This window comes from Pseudophryne corroboree, chromosome 3 (assembly GCF_028390025.1).
Source record: "Pseudophryne corroboree isolate aPseCor3 chromosome 3, aPseCor3.hap2, whole genome shotgun sequence".
Lineage (NCBI taxonomy): Eukaryota > Metazoa > Chordata > Amphibia > Anura > Myobatrachidae > Pseudophryne > Pseudophryne corroboree.
This window is the reverse complement of record NC_086446.1, coordinates 250,874,634-250,889,906: the sequence shown is the minus strand read 5'-3', so window position 1 is coordinate 250,889,906 and position 15,273 is coordinate 250,874,634. Positions and strand designations below refer to the sequence as shown.

Here is a 15,273-nt window from a genome sequence, read left to right as displayed (position 1 = left end):
GTCATTTGCACATGATCCACCTTTGACACACACCCAGAAGCCGACTGCGGCCCATCCTGGCTCCATGCTTTTAAAGTTTGCACAATGAAATGCAATCCATCAATCAATCAATCAAGCAACATACCTCCCAACATGACCTTTTCCAGGAGAGACAAAAGGCTCTGCTCCTAAACGTTCTCTGAATTTATGATAACTGGCACCTATTTTCAACAGGTTAATGGATGAGAAAAGTGTTTCTCCACAGGTGATTGCAATCATACATTAAGAGGGAAGTCCAGGAGCAGAGCATTCTGTCCCTCCTGGAGAGGGTCATGGTGGAAGATCTGAATCAAGCAGTGTGACATTCTTTAACGGATGGTTCTCTGGTTGCACGGAACCTTCCCATGAAATCTGGATTATTTAAACAGGCCCATGAAACCAGATTTTCATTTTTGACACAGACAGATAGCAGTTCCTACCACTGTGGTGGTACAACTCTAGGATGCCTCTTCTATGATGCGTATTCTGTGATGTCAGAATGGTTTTGGGAGTATAGCCTGCAATTACTTGCTGATAGCCACTTGAGGGAGACACAAACAAAAGAATGCAGCATATCATTGGAGGTCGTTCGTTCCTTTCCTGCCTTTCCACCAAACGCAGCAGCCAGTCTGGACACAAGACAATGCCCAAAAACGAAGCATCAAAATGCCAAACTACTGTATTACAGTACATCATGAATTTAGGAATTCATTTATAAGTAGAAAATGTTGTTAGTTTGTTCGTCATTCGTATTCAGGACTGAAGCCTAGGTAGACCTCACATCCTGATGACCCCCCAGCGTGTTTAAATTTGCCCTAGATAGAAGTAGGGAATTAATTGGAGACAATAAGTAGACACAAAATGAGTCTCCACAGAGTAATTTTCAGGTGTCTTTCTCAATTGTAGCATTTAAAAGATCAAGCAATTATTGAATACAGTCTTGCAACAACGTAACCCTAATTGCAAAACCCCCAAAATCAGTTCGGCAATGCTAGACATTTGCAAATGCGCACCCCATACCCATTAGAAAAAGCAATTCAGTCAGTAGTCTTTTTTTGTAGCACAAAGGAAAGGAGCACAAAGGAAAGCTGCACCGGTCCTGAAGGTACTGCAATACTGCATCATGGAGAATGCACCTCCTTACTTGACTACTTGCTAGACCCTCCTGCTGTTGGAACTAGATTTTGCACACATCTGCCTCGGTGACCCATCCAGCTGCTCTATCTTGATTCAGTGGCGACTGACTGACAAGCAGGCAGGCACCCGTTGTACATTCCCTCCCTCCCTCTTTCCCTCTCTCCCTGCCTCACTCACTCCCTCCTTCTGCATAATGAGTTTCTCTCTCGCTGGCTGGATGATGCACAATAATTTGCATGTGATCCGCCTCCGACACACACCCAGAAGCCGACTGCGGCCCATCCTGGCTCCATGCTTTTAAAGTTTGCACAATGCAATGCAATCCATCAGTCAATATACCTCCAAACATGATTCTTTCCAGGAGGGACAAAATGCTCTGCTCCTGGACTTTCTCTTAATTTATGATTACCGGACATTATTTTAAACAGGTTAATGGATGAGAAAGGTGTTTCTCCACAGGTAATGGCAATCATACATAAAGAGAGAAGTCCAAGAGCAGAGCATTCTGTCCCTCCTGGAGAGGGTCATGTTGGGAGGTATGAATCAAGCAGTGTGACATTCTTCAACGGATGGTTCTCTGGTTGCACGGAACCGTCCCATGAAATCTGTATTATTTAAACAGGCCCATGAAACCGGATTTTCATTTTTGACACAGATAGATAGAAGTTCCTGCCACTGCGGTGGTACGACTCGGATGCCTTTTCTATGATGCGTATTCTGTGATGTCAGAATTAGCTTGGGTGTATAGCCTGCAATTACTTGCTGACAGGCACTTGAAGGAGACACACACCAGGAGATGCAGCGTATCATCGGAGGTCATTCGTTTCTTTCCTGTCTTTCCACCAAACACAGCGTACATTGTGGACACAAAACAATGCCCAAAAACGAAGGGTCGAAATGCCAAACTACTGTAGGAAAAAGTGGGGGTGATTTCTCCTATTGGCGCTGGTCTTGGATCCGTGACCCCACCCCTTTTATTCTGGGGGTGAGTGTGGCAAAGAATGATGTGAGTGTCTGAATAGATGAGTGGTCAACGTAAAAAATGTACAGATTTATTGGACAATACTGACACAGACTTACACATTTAAAACCACATAAAATCAACACAGTTAATATGGGCCAGATGGAAAGCCAAAAAATGGAATAAGTCCTACTGATGTTAGAATCGTGTGATTGGTGCAAGGTACTTTCAGGAAATACCCTGCATCTGGCTCCGTGAGGCTTTTTCCCAAAAGTAGGGCTCCCAAAAGGTCCAAAGCGTCCTCAACTGGTCCACAGCACTGGATGACTTACCAATGCGTTTCGGGACACTTCAGGTCCCTTTTTCAAGCCTTCTAGGTGTGTGTCGGAGGCGGGTCACATGCAAATGATTGTGCATGATCCAGCCAGCGAGAGAGAAACTCACAATGCAGAAGAAGGGAGTGATGGAGAGAGTGAGTGAGGCAGAGAGAGAGGGAAAGAGGGAGGAAGGGAGGGAATGTAAGACCAGTGCCTGCCTGCTTGTCAGTCACTCACCACTGAATCAAGATAGAGCAGCTGGATGGGTCACCGAGGCAGATGTGTGCAAAATCTAGTTCCAACAGCAGGAGGGTCTAGCAAGTAATCAAGTAAGGAGGTGCATTCTTCATGATGCAGCTGCTCTATCTTGATTTGGCAGCGACTGACTGGCAAACAGGCAGGCACGCATCATACATTCCCTCCCTGTTTCCCTCTCTCCCTGCCTTACTCACTCCCTCCATCCCTCCCTCCATCCTGCATCATGAGTTTCTCTCTCGTCCTCTCTGGCTGGATGATGCACAATCATTTGCATGTGATCCACCTCTGACACACACCCACAAGCTGAATGCGGCCCATCCTGGCTCCATGCTTTTAAAGTTTGCACAATGCAATGCAATGCAATCCATCAATCAACATACCTCCCAACATGACCCTTTCCATGAAGGACAAAATGCTCTGCTCCTGGACTTTCTCTTAATTTATGATTACCGGCACCTATTTTCAACAGGTTAACGGATGAGAAAGGTGTTTCTCCACAGGTGATGGCAATCATACATTAAGAGGGAAGTCCAGGAGCAGAGCATTGTGTCCCTCTTTGAGAGTGTCATGTTGGGAGGTATGAATCAAGCAGTGTGAATTCTTCAATGGATGGTTCTCTGGTTGCATGAAACCTTCTTATGAAATCTGGATTATTTAAACAGGCCCATGAAACCGGATTTTCATTTTTGACACAGATAGATAGTTCCTGCCACTGCGGTGGCACGACTCTAGGATGCCTCTTCTATGATGCGTATTCTATGAAGTCACAATGGGCTAGGGTGTATAGCCTGCAATTACTTGCTGACAGCTCCTTGAGGGTGACATACTCCAGGAGATGCAGCATATCATCGAAAGTCGGTTGTTCCTTTCCTGTCTTTCCACCAAACGCAGCAGCCAGTCTGAACATAAAGCAATGCCCAAAAACGAAGGGTCGAAATGCTAAACTACTGGATTACAGTAAGTGCAGAATTTAGGAATTAATTTAGAAGTAGAAAATGTTGTTAGTTCGTTCATCATTCGAATTCAGGACTGAGACCTAGGTAGGCCTCACATCATGGTGACCCCCCCCAGCGTGTTTAAATTTGCCTTGAATTGAAGTAGGGAATTAATTGGAGACAAGAAGTAGACACAAAATGAGACTCCACAGAGTAATTTTCAGGTGTCTTTCTCAATTGTAGCATTTGAAAGATCAAGCAATTATTGAATACAGTTTTGCAACAACATAACCCTAATTGCAAAATCCCCCAAAATCAGTTCAGCAATGCTAGACATTTGCAAATGCGCACCCCATACCCATTAGAAAAAACAATACAGTCAGTAGTCTATTTTTGGAACACAGAATAGGAAAGGTGCACCGGCCCCGAAGGTACTGCAATACATGCAATACAGCATCATGGAGAATGCACCTCCTTACTTGACTACTTGCTAGACCCTCCTGCTGTTGGAACTAGATTTTGCACACATCTGCCTCGGTGACCCATCCAGCTGCTCTATCTTGATTCGGCGGCGACTGACTGACAAGCAGGCAGGCACGGGTCGTACATTACCTCCCTTCCTCTTCCCCTCTCTCCCTGCTTCACTCACTCTCTCCATCACTCCCTCCTTCTGCATCATGAGTTTCTCTCTCGCTGGCTGGATGATGCACAGTCATTTGCATGTGATCCGCCTCCGACACACACCCACAAGCCAACTGCGGCCCATCCTGGCTCCATGCTTTTAAAGTTTGCACAATGCAATGCAATCCATCAATCAATCAACATACCTCCCAATATGACCCTTTCCAGGGGGGGCAAAATGCTCTGCTCCTGGACTTTCTCTTAATTTATGATTACTGGCATATATTTTGAACAGGTTAACGGATGAGAAAGGTGTTTCTACACAGGTGATGGCAATCATACATTAAGAGGGAAGTGCAGGAGCAGAGCATCCTGTCCCTCCTGGAGAGGGTCATGTTAGGAGGTATGAACTTGTGTTGGCTGTTGATAGCTTCAGCATTGCAGCATAGACTGTGCTATTTACAGAGGCAGTGCCCGGTCAATGCAGACGCGTGGCCCTGCCCCCTCTCCTCCCCTGCCTGGCCATCCCTAATCTGTCTGTGCAAAGGGCAATGTGGCCATGCTTAGTTAGCATCGGTACTGTATGTCACTGGCCTTCCGCGAATAAGGACATGACGGCACCACAGGTCACCTGTCCCTAGCAGTCCCCGGCCCTTTGCATCTAATCCCCTGCTCCTGCCGCACCGTACTCTGCCTCTCCTCTAATACAGAGCACACCTCCTCTTTGTCTTGACGTGTGTGTGTGTGTGTGTGTGTGTGTGTGTGTGTGTGTGTATATATATATATATTACAGTGCCTTGTGTCCTCGCATGTTAAAACATATTATATCCAAAGATTGAAAAAGCGTCTTTATTGGCATAAAGTAGCAAAAAACAGACGGGTACATTGACAAACATAAGTGCCGTGTCGCAGCACAGGCCAAAACACAGCACAGATGCAGACTGTATAGTGCAGTCGAAGAACTACGGCGCAGGCCTGTAGCCTACACTGTAGTTCTCAGACTGCACTATGCATTTAAACGATACAATAACACAACAGTTAATAAGGCTATGGGTGTGGAGGGTAGGGGGGTGAGGGAGGGTGAGTCACGTGCCCGAAGCTTTATTGAAGGACAGACACATATAAGGGGAGGGGCAATAAATAGAAAAGACATCAATAAAACAACAGACATTGTGAGTGAGGGGGAAGGGGCCACGGTCCCAAAGTCTCATTATTCAGTCCAAACAAGGGGAGAGGGGCAGAAAAAGGGGGTTTTTAGTCCTCTTCTTCCTCAGGGCTGTCCATGATGGAATAGTCTCTGAGCAAGCTGTGAACCAGCCTGCAGCAGTCCTGGATAGACATCCTCTCCCTCCGCAGAATGAGGCGGTTCCTGGCTAGCCACGAAGCGTCCTTAATACAGTTCATGAGGCGCCAGGCTTCCTGGATCGCCCCAACGGTGTGGGTGCCAGGGAATAGTCCGTAGAGTACCGAATGGTACGTGAGACAGTTCCTTGGCACAGAGTTTTTCAGTTCGTTTTCCAGGGCATCCAACAACAACTGGGCCCAGGCACAGTCCCAAAACAGGTGCATAGATGTTTCCTCATGTATGATGCACCTGGGGCAATGTCTGTACCTGCACAGGTTCCGGGAGTGCATGAATGACCGGAGGGGCAAGCCCCCTTGGATGGCCATCCACGACAGGTCTTTGTGTCTGTTTGTGAGCCTTTTGGAGGCCACATTCTCCCAGACCTGTTTGGCAGTCGCTGAGGGGAGCCCAGGAATCGGTTCCAAATCGTCTTTAGCTCTGATGAGCTTGTAGATCATTTTCGGTTTCCATAAGTCAGGTTTAACTCCCTCCAGTTGGTGTTCCCTCACGAACTTGGACACGTCCAGGTAGAACCACGGAGTGTTCCAGTTGTAAGGGATGGAGCTGTCCCATTTGTCCCAGCCGAGGTTCCTCCAAAGAGGCAGGAGGAAGAAACGGGACATGGAGTTTCCTGCAGAATCGTTCAAGTTCTCGTACATTGTCCTGCGGATGCAGTTACACACGAAGAAGGCTCGAAGCATGGTGGGGATATCGGGGATACCCTTTCCACCCTTGAGGGGCTCCCCTTTCCACCCTTGAGGGGCTCCTTGTACATAACTGCACGCTTTACTCTGTCCATCTTGGAGCCCCAGATGAAGTGAAACACTGCCCTTGTGATGGCCCTGCAGACGGTTGCCAGAGGTGGCCAGGCCTGTGCGGTGTACTGCAGAACGGGAAGGATCTCGTTGCGCAGCACAAGTGATTTCCCCTCGATGGTAAGTTCTCTGAGGCTCCACAATCCAATCTTTTGTCGAACAGTCGCCAGTCTCTCTTCCCAACATCTCAGGGCTGCACCCTCACCGCCGAACCAGACTCCCAGGATCTTGATGAAGTCGGGCTTGATGGCAAAAGGAAATGGTGCAGAGGATGACAGGTGCCACTTTCTGAAGAGCATAGCCTCTGACTTCCCGCAGTTGACTTTAGCCCCTGAGGCTCGGCCGAAGTTCTCGCAGGTCTGGACGAGTGCTGTCACCGAACGGTGATCCGCGCAGAAGACAGTGACGTCATCCATGTACAGCGAACACTTGGCCTCTCGTCGGTCACGACCCGGTGCGGCGATCCCTCTGATCTCTGGGTTCCGTCTGATGCATACAGCCATAAGCTCTATAACACAAACAAAAAGAAGAGGTGAAAGAGGGCAGCCTTGTCTGACCCCGGACAAGATGGAAAAGGGGTCAGTCTTCCAGCCGTTCACCAGCACCGAGCTGTGGATATCAAGGTACATCAGGTTAACATACGTACAAAACATTTTACCGAGGCCAAATTTATGCAGAACCCTGCCCATCAGCTCATGTGAGACACGATCAAAGGCCTTCTCCTGCTCAAGGCTGACCAGGGCCGCGTGAACGTTCCGATCCTTGATGTAATGGACCGTGTCTCTGAGGAGGGCGAGGCTGTCTGCAATCCTGCGACCAGGAATGGCGCAGGTCTGGTCCGGGTGAATGATCTGTCCGATGACAGCCTTCAGCCTGTTAGCGAGCACCTTGGCGAGGATCTTGTAGTCCACGTTTAAGAGAGAGATGGGCCTCCAATTTTTCAGCTCACATCTCTCCCCCCTACGCTTATACAAGATCGTGATCATTCCCTCCCTCAGCGATGGGGGCATTTTGCCCTCCACCACCATCTCCCCATACAGCTCGAGCAGGTCCGGTCCAATGAGGTCCCACAGCGCTACATAGAGCTCTGCTGGGAGACCATCACTGCCCGGGGTCCTGCCCTGCCTAAAGGATCTGGCGGCAGAGTGCAACTCCTCCAGCGCCAAGGGAGCATCCAGGGCGGCTTTGCCTGCAGGATCAATAGAATTAGTGATACCTGACAGGAACTTATCAGCCTCCTCGCTGTCTGTGGTCTTAGGGGAGTAGAGGTCGCTGTAGTAGTCTCTGACGACTTTCATCACGCCCTCCTTCCCCTGTCTGGGGATGCCGGTCTCATCTCGCAGCTCAGTCAGGGGCGTGTGGCCAGAGTGGAGTTTCCTGAAAAAGAAAGAATTACACTTCTCATCCTTCTCAAGGTTCTCCACCTTGGAACGGAAGACGATACGTCTGGTTTCCTCCTCAAAGTGCCTTTTCAGGCCCCCTTTGGTCTCATCCAGCTCATCTCTCACGTCCCAGCCGCACCGTTGGAGATCCAGCAGGGACTGCAGAAGTCTCTGCAGCCTCTTGAAGTTCCTCTTTCGGTCGCACGCCTGTTGTCTCCCTTTAACCTGAAAGAAACTGCGAATGTTAGCCTTAGCATATTCCCACCAGTCGCTCATACAATCAAAATAACATTTGTCATTTTTCCATGTGATGTAGGCATCCTTCAGCTCCGCCAGCACCTCCTCTCTTTCCAGTAGGGCACAATTCAACTTCCAGGAGCCTGGGCCAGGTGAAAAACCGCTGCCCAGGACTCCTTGGAAGAGAATGGCCCTGTGGTCTGAGAAGAAGCAGGGGACCATAGAATGCCTCGTCTGCTTCACTGCTCTAGAGGTAAACACAAAGTCAATGCGGGAACGCACAGAGCCATCGGGGCGGCTCCATGTAAAATTCACGGAGCCGGACCCCATGGAGCCCATAGCGTCCCGCAGTGATGCTTCGGTCACCATTTCTATGAGCAGTTTAGATGTCACATCAAGCTTGGTAGAGTTGCTGGTGCTGCGTCCATCCTCCTCCATGGTGCAGTTGAAGTCTCCTGCCATCACTACCGCCCTAGTGGTTGCGAGCTGCGGTCGCAGGGTCTGGAAAAGCTCCAAACGCTCATTCTTGAAAGGGGGGGCGTACACGCAGATAAGCCTAATAGGCTCACCTGCCCAGGAACCGTCTACGATAAGCAATCTGCCGCAGACGAGCTCCTGAACAGAATCTAGCGTGAAGAGGCTCCCCCTGATAAGAATGGCGACCCCTGCAGACTTACACTCACCCCCACCGGACCAATAGGAGGCGCCGTGAGACCACTGCCTGCCCAGATGTTTGTAGGACTTGGAGAAAGGAAGAGAGCATTCCTGCAACATGTACACATCACATTTCTGACTATCTAGGAAAGTAAACACAGACTGTCTTCTAAGCTTATCCTTAATACTCCTCACATTAATGGTGAAAATAGAAAATGACGCCATTAGTTGGGGAAAAAAGAGAGGTTTAGGCAACAGTTCTACATTTACGTTACCACTCCGTCGGGCGGGGCTTCCTCGGCATCGGATGCCAGGTTCCCCTGCTCGGGTAGCGGCGAGTTGACTCCCAGTATCTGGTCGAGTAAGTCGACGGCGTTGGCATCCAGCTCCTCCTCCTCCTCCCTGCTGATTGCCTCCGCCAGCTCCTCCATTTCTTCTTCCAGCGGGATCAGCTCGACCGCCAGTTTCTTAGAGGATTCGGAGTCCGCAGACGGGCTGTCGAGCTCCTTCCTCTTGCAGTTCCTCGTTTTCTCAGCACCTGCAGTTGGAGTAAGAGGGGAGGGGAGGGGGGGGAAATCTTCCTGGGAAGAAAGGTCAGGGGGGGGCAGGGGTGGCTGGGTTGGGAGAGACAATGGGCTGGGTAGGAGAGTCGGAGGGGGGGTCAGGGAGGGTTGTGACAGTGGTAGGGATGGGAGTCACTGTCACAGGGGGTGGGCTGGTGGAGGTGGGGAGGGGGGTGGTGAGGGAGGATGGGAGGGGAGTGGGGTTGGCAGGTTTCTTACCCTCCTGCGGTTTCTTTTCCTTCTGCGTAGCAGAGGGCAGCAGCTTGAGGGCAGGGATGGCACGTCCGGTCACCACAGCTGAGTAGGTTCTCGCCCTACTCGGGCAGTCCCTGTAGACGTGGTCCACCTTGCCGCACAGGTTGCAGGTTTTCCTCGTGGGGCAGTCTTTTGTCTCATGGCTGGCCATGTGGCAATTCTTGCAGGCCGGGACCTTGCAGTCCTTCATCACGTGGCCCGACCCGCCGCACTTCCTGCAGTTGCGTGGCTGGTCGGCGTAGTGGAGAAGTCCTTGGGATCCCCCCAGGGAGAAGCACTGGGGGAGGTGCTTGACTCCTTCTGGGCACGAGGTGTCCTTCTGCAGGATGACGATCACCGCCCACTTTCCAGTCCAGAAGCTGTTCCCATCCAGAACCCTTGTGGGGTCCTTCTTGACGGTACAGAACCGGCTGAGGAAGGTGACGTTGTCCTTGATGGGCGTGTGTGGGTTCCTCATTGAAACCGTCACCCGCCTTTCCTCTCTTTGAATAGGGCAATTGCCCACAAAGCGGGAGAAAGGGGATTCGGGTCTCGCCGATTTCACTGCCTCCCAGTACCTCTTGCAGATGGCCAGGGAGGCGAAGGTGACGTAGAAGATCCCCTTCAGGTAATTCTGGATGCTGAGGGTTTCAGCTGTCGAGAAGCCCTGGTCCAGGATCATCTTCTTCCCAAAGGTCTCCACTGTCATGTCCGGCATCCGTCCATCCACCTCCTTCAACTTCATCACCACGGTGAACCTCATCCAGGGCTCCAGGGACGGTTTGTCTTTGGTGCTCACCTGGGTGGGTGCCGCTGGCGGTGTTGCTGCAGGGGTTGTGGCGCTGGGTGCGGCCGATCCGGTGGGGGCTTTGGCGTTTTTTTTCGCCGTCTTGGCCTGGCTCTTCTTGGCGAGGGTGGCCGGAGTGGTGGCAGAGGCTGGAGCAGCTGGGGCTGGAGCAGCGGGGGCTGGAACAGCGGCGGCTGGGGCAGCGGTGGCCATACTCACGGCTCCTTTGGCGTAAAAGGCGGGGCGGAGGATCGGCGCTGTCGTCGAGAGGAGGAGAGGCGGTCGGTCGCTTCAGAGGGCAGAGCCAGCAAGTCTAACCCTCCAGTGCAGCTAGGGGGCGATGCAAAGCTTCTCTGGCGAAGTTCCTTTTCTCCACGCAGTCTTGCTGGCGGAGGGGGGGTATCTTCTCCAGAGGGCAGAGCAAACAAGTCTAACCCTCTGCTGTAGCTGGGGAGCGATGCAAATCTTCACCCTCTTCAAGCGATCTTCTCCTTCTCCTCGCAGTCTCGACTTTCGATTTTTCTGGCTTCTCGGCCCGGGTGCAGCTTAGCCCTGAGAAGGACAATTGTCGGTCCAAGAAACAAGGTAGCACCGTCAGTCAGCGTGAACTGATAAGAACAGATACTACACTTGATCTTAGCCAAAAGGCCGAGAAGCGATTATATCCAAAGATGTGACACTTGTGGCATGTTCACTTATGCTGCACCATAGGATGATGAGTATATTGTAGATAACACATACATATACACACACACACACACACACACACACATTAATGAATACATATATATATATATATATATATATATACATATACATACACACACTTAATTTTCATTCAGAAGCAGGTTAAACCCAGATTGCTGAGGAAACGGGGCTCTGGGAACTAATATCCATATGCCCTGCCACCACTGTGGCATAATGCTTTGAATCATGGTTATGGGAGGGGCAGAGCTAATAACAGTGTCCTGCCTCCTTTCTGTTATGACCTACAAGGGGATCAGACTATCCAGGAAGGTCCTCCTCCTCTAATACCCAGCACCCCTTCTCCTTCTCCTGTCCTAGCCTACTATTCTTGTCCCCCGTCTCCTGCTTCCTCCTCTCCTCAGTTCTCCTCTAATACCCAGCACCCCTCCTCCTCCTCCTCCTGTGTACCCAGCTTCACTTTACGCACATCAAGAAGATGAGGAGCCATAACAAACTGCAGGTAGAGCACAGTGACCCCCGGCTGCTCACAGAGATTAAGATAAAGGTAAGAGAAAAAAATATCTTTTTGCATATTTTTAAAATGAATTTAGGAGCCTAAATATCAAGATGGTTTTTCATAAAATTATTAAGGAACTAGATTTTCTGCACAATTGTATGTATCACTGCGATGTAAGAACAGCATAATCCAGGAGATTTAACAGAGATCTCCTACAAAAGGCTAACTCCGCCATCAGACTGTAGTCCCCATTACTGTCAATGTATACTGTGGGCTTACCCCTATGTGCCAAACTAAACCCCGAAAACCAAAGTTTAGTCCCATTAGATGAAACCATCCTCAATTGGCAGAAACTGCTTTATGCCTACAGAGGCGTTCTCGCAGGAGGAGGATGTCATGTTCTGTCACCTGCAGGCCTCCATCCAGCACCAGAAAGTGACTGTGTGCATGCCCAGTAGCAGATTCTTTGGAGGATTCTTTTACAAATGTTAAAGACTGCTCTAATATGCGGGGTAAGTAATTTGCAGGGACAGCGGTTATTGCTACCTTGGTCCCTGCAAGTTACATTTAGTACATAATGGGGATAATCATGTAAAATTAGGGAGGCAAATATTTAGTATTATTGAAAACGTAGAGAATAGGATGGGTGGTGGCCAAGCATGTCAGAAGTGCTGGTGTTAACATGTTTTTTAAGAAGGAAGCATTTAAAAAAAAAAAAATATTTTCTGGCAACATATCTGGTGATGGTGCTACCAGAACTGGAAGTACCATCTTAATTGTTGAAAATTAGGTACTCCCAAAGGGGTTACTTTAAGGATCGGCTGCCATTCATGGGCCAATGCTTTGTGCATGCCTTCCAGGCTAAAAAGTGCAAGACCCTGCTTCCCATCCCTCCCTTCTTACGTTCCCCTACCTCCATCCCTGCCCCCCAACCGCACCCCTCCTCTCCTTCCTACCCTCCCTTCCCTCCCACTCTCTCCTTCCCTTCCTCCCACCCCTCTTTTCATCCCACCGCTCCCTCTCTATTTCCCATCCTCCCTTTTCCTTCCCTCCCTCCCAACTGCCACTGTTTCACCAAGTAGCAACAGTTATAGCAAATAAAATTATGATTGATTATGATGTAAGCCTGTCACATGATCAGCCTACAAAACAATGGCTTACACAATGAAGCTGTGACATCACAATGGCAGTTTATAGTGTAAACCTGTCACATGATCATCCTACTGAAGTGATAACATTCAACCTGCAAGCATTTTCGATCTACTGTATCCATCATCTAGCTAGCTATCTACAGCGGGTGGTCTTCAGTATGCCGACTGACGGGATCCCGGCGCACAGTATACCGGCGCTGGGATCCCGACAGCCGACATACCGACATTTATTCTCCCTCCGTGCCCGTAGCGTGGCGAGCGCAGCGAGCCCGCAAGGGGCTCATTTGCGCTCGTTACACTGTCGGTAAGCCGGCGGTCGGGCTCCCGGCGCCGGTATGCTGGTCGCCGGGAGCCCGACCGCCGGCATACCGTAGTGAACCCATCTACAGCAAAGGTATGTAAACCGTTTGTTGTAGAATTTTATTCCACCTAAATCTGTATAGGAAAGTGATTACATATACTTACCATGCATGATCTAGTATGCTACATCATATTTGGGATGATATTCACAATAAAGTCACACCAACTGCTAACTACTAACTTACCAATTCCAGGTAGGTGTATTAATTATAACTATTGCAGGGTGCTCTTGTGCTATTTTATCATATGCATTTTAAGGCCTATGTAGTGAAAGAAGGGCATTGATAAATTATTCAAAGCTTTTTGGTGGAAAAACTTTTTTTTTAATAAATAAAAATATCTCTAAGAGAAACTGTTAGGAGGGCTATAACTGGTGTACTAATAGGGAAACATATATACTATACAAATCTTAACATTTTGTTTACTGATTCTGTTTTTGGATTTTGACCCCCCCCCCAAAAAAAACAAAAAACAAAACCAAACCCTCAATGTTACTAAAGGGCCAGTTTGTCAATTAATATTTATGGCAGTGTCAAACTGTATTATGAAGGGCCCACCAGGGGAATGCAGTGGGGGTGTGGACAGCCACCACAGTCTTGGCTAACCATTAGAGGGTGCATCTTCTAGGCCCCTTGATAAATATACATAGTAAGTAACTACAGCTAGTGCATGCATGGTAATGTACCAGATTAATAACAGGAATGCCCTGCAGAAAATACTCCATAGTCCTGTGCAGTATAATGTAACATGTTACATATGTATAATTAATTACTAGAGATGCGCGGCGGGCACTTTTCGTATTGTGTGTTTTGTATCTGGATCCTCGCTCATGTTTTGGATCTGGATTGGTTTTGCCAAAGCCACCCTTTCGGGGATTTGATTTTGGTTTTGGATCTGGATGATTTTTGAAAAAAAACACAAAAACAGCTAAAATCACAGAATTTGGGGGTAATTTTGATCCTATAGTATTATTAACCTCAATAACATTAATTTCCACTCATTTCCAGTCTATTCTGAACACCTCACATCTCACAATATTGTTTTTAGGCCAAAATGTTGCACCAAGGTCACTGAATGACCAAGCTAAGTGACACAAGTGGGTGGCACAAACACCTGGCCCATCTAGGAGTGGCACTGCAGTTGCAGACAGGATGGCACTGTAAAAAAATAGGCCCCAAAGAGCACATCATGCAAAGAAAAAAAAGAGGTGCAATGAGGTAGCTGTATGACTAAGCTAAGCGACACAAGTGTGCAGCACAAACACCTGGCCCATCTAGGAGTGGCACGCAGTAACTGAATGTCGAAAGTGGCCCGCAATTTTTCAGCCCACCGACAGCATCTCCTGCACGCCCCTGTCATTTCTAAAAAAATTCTACACCACCGAATTAATTGTATGGGCAAAACATGGGACGTGCTGGAATTTGCCCAGATGTAATACATGCACAATATTGGTGGCACAAGAGAGCGTACCCCTACACCACACAGAGCAAACCCTGTAAAAATTATATGGATAATAATAACTCTTTTATTTGGAGTTATTATAATAATTTGCAGCACAAAGGAGCGTACCCCTACACCACACAGGGCAAACCCTGTAAAAATTATTTAGATAATAACCCTTTTATTTGGATTTATTATAATAACATGCAGCACAGGCAAGCATACCCCTAAAACACACACACAGGGCAAACCCTTTAAAAAATAATTTGGATAATAATCACCCTTGTATTTGGAGCTATTATAATAATATGCAGCACAGGTGAGCGTACCCCAAAACCACACACACAGGGCAAACCCTTTAAAAAATACTTGGATAATAACCCTTTTATTTGGAGTTATTATAATAATATGCAGCACAGGCGAGCGTACCCCTACACCAGACAGGGCAAACGCTGTAAAAATTATTTGGATAATAATATAAGTATATAACCCTTTTATTTGGAGTAAATAATATACAGCACAGGACACCACCACTGGACTTTTGGCAGCACAAGACACCACCACTGGACTGATGCAGCACAAGACGGCACCACTGAACTAGACTTATACGGCAGTACCCCTAGACTTATACGGCAGTACCCCTGAACTTATATGGCTGCACCACTGGACTGGACATATATACGGCAGTACCACTGGATTTATATGGCTGCACCACTGGACTAGACTTATACGGCAGTACCCCTGGACTTATACGGCAGCAGCACTGGACTTATGGCAGCACAGGACACCACCACTAGACTTATGGCAGCACAGGACACCACCACTGGACTGATGCAGCACAACACAGCACCACT

At 48.6% G+C, this 15,273-nt stretch overlaps 1 long non-coding RNA gene and 1 pseudogene across 2 annotated transcripts in view; one reads left to right on the top strand and one right to left on the bottom strand.

Annotated features, from left to right (window-relative positions):
- The window catches only part of LOC135057662 (uncharacterized), a 75,893-nt gene that overhangs the window by 6,028 nt on the left and 54,592 nt on the right, over positions 1 to 15,273 (top strand). Inside the window, exon 2 of one of the 2 annotated variants that reach the window (XR_010244277.1) lies at positions 11,424 to 11,516. The exons of the other annotated variant lie outside the window; for it this stretch is intronic. This is a non-coding gene — a long non-coding RNA (uncharacterized LOC135057662). The remainder of the gene's footprint in view (positions 1 to 11,423; positions 11,517 to 15,273) is intronic. 2 annotated transcript variants of the gene reach the window in all.
- On the bottom strand, positions 10,820 to 10,924 carry LOC134899797 (U2 spliceosomal RNA; annotated as a pseudogene).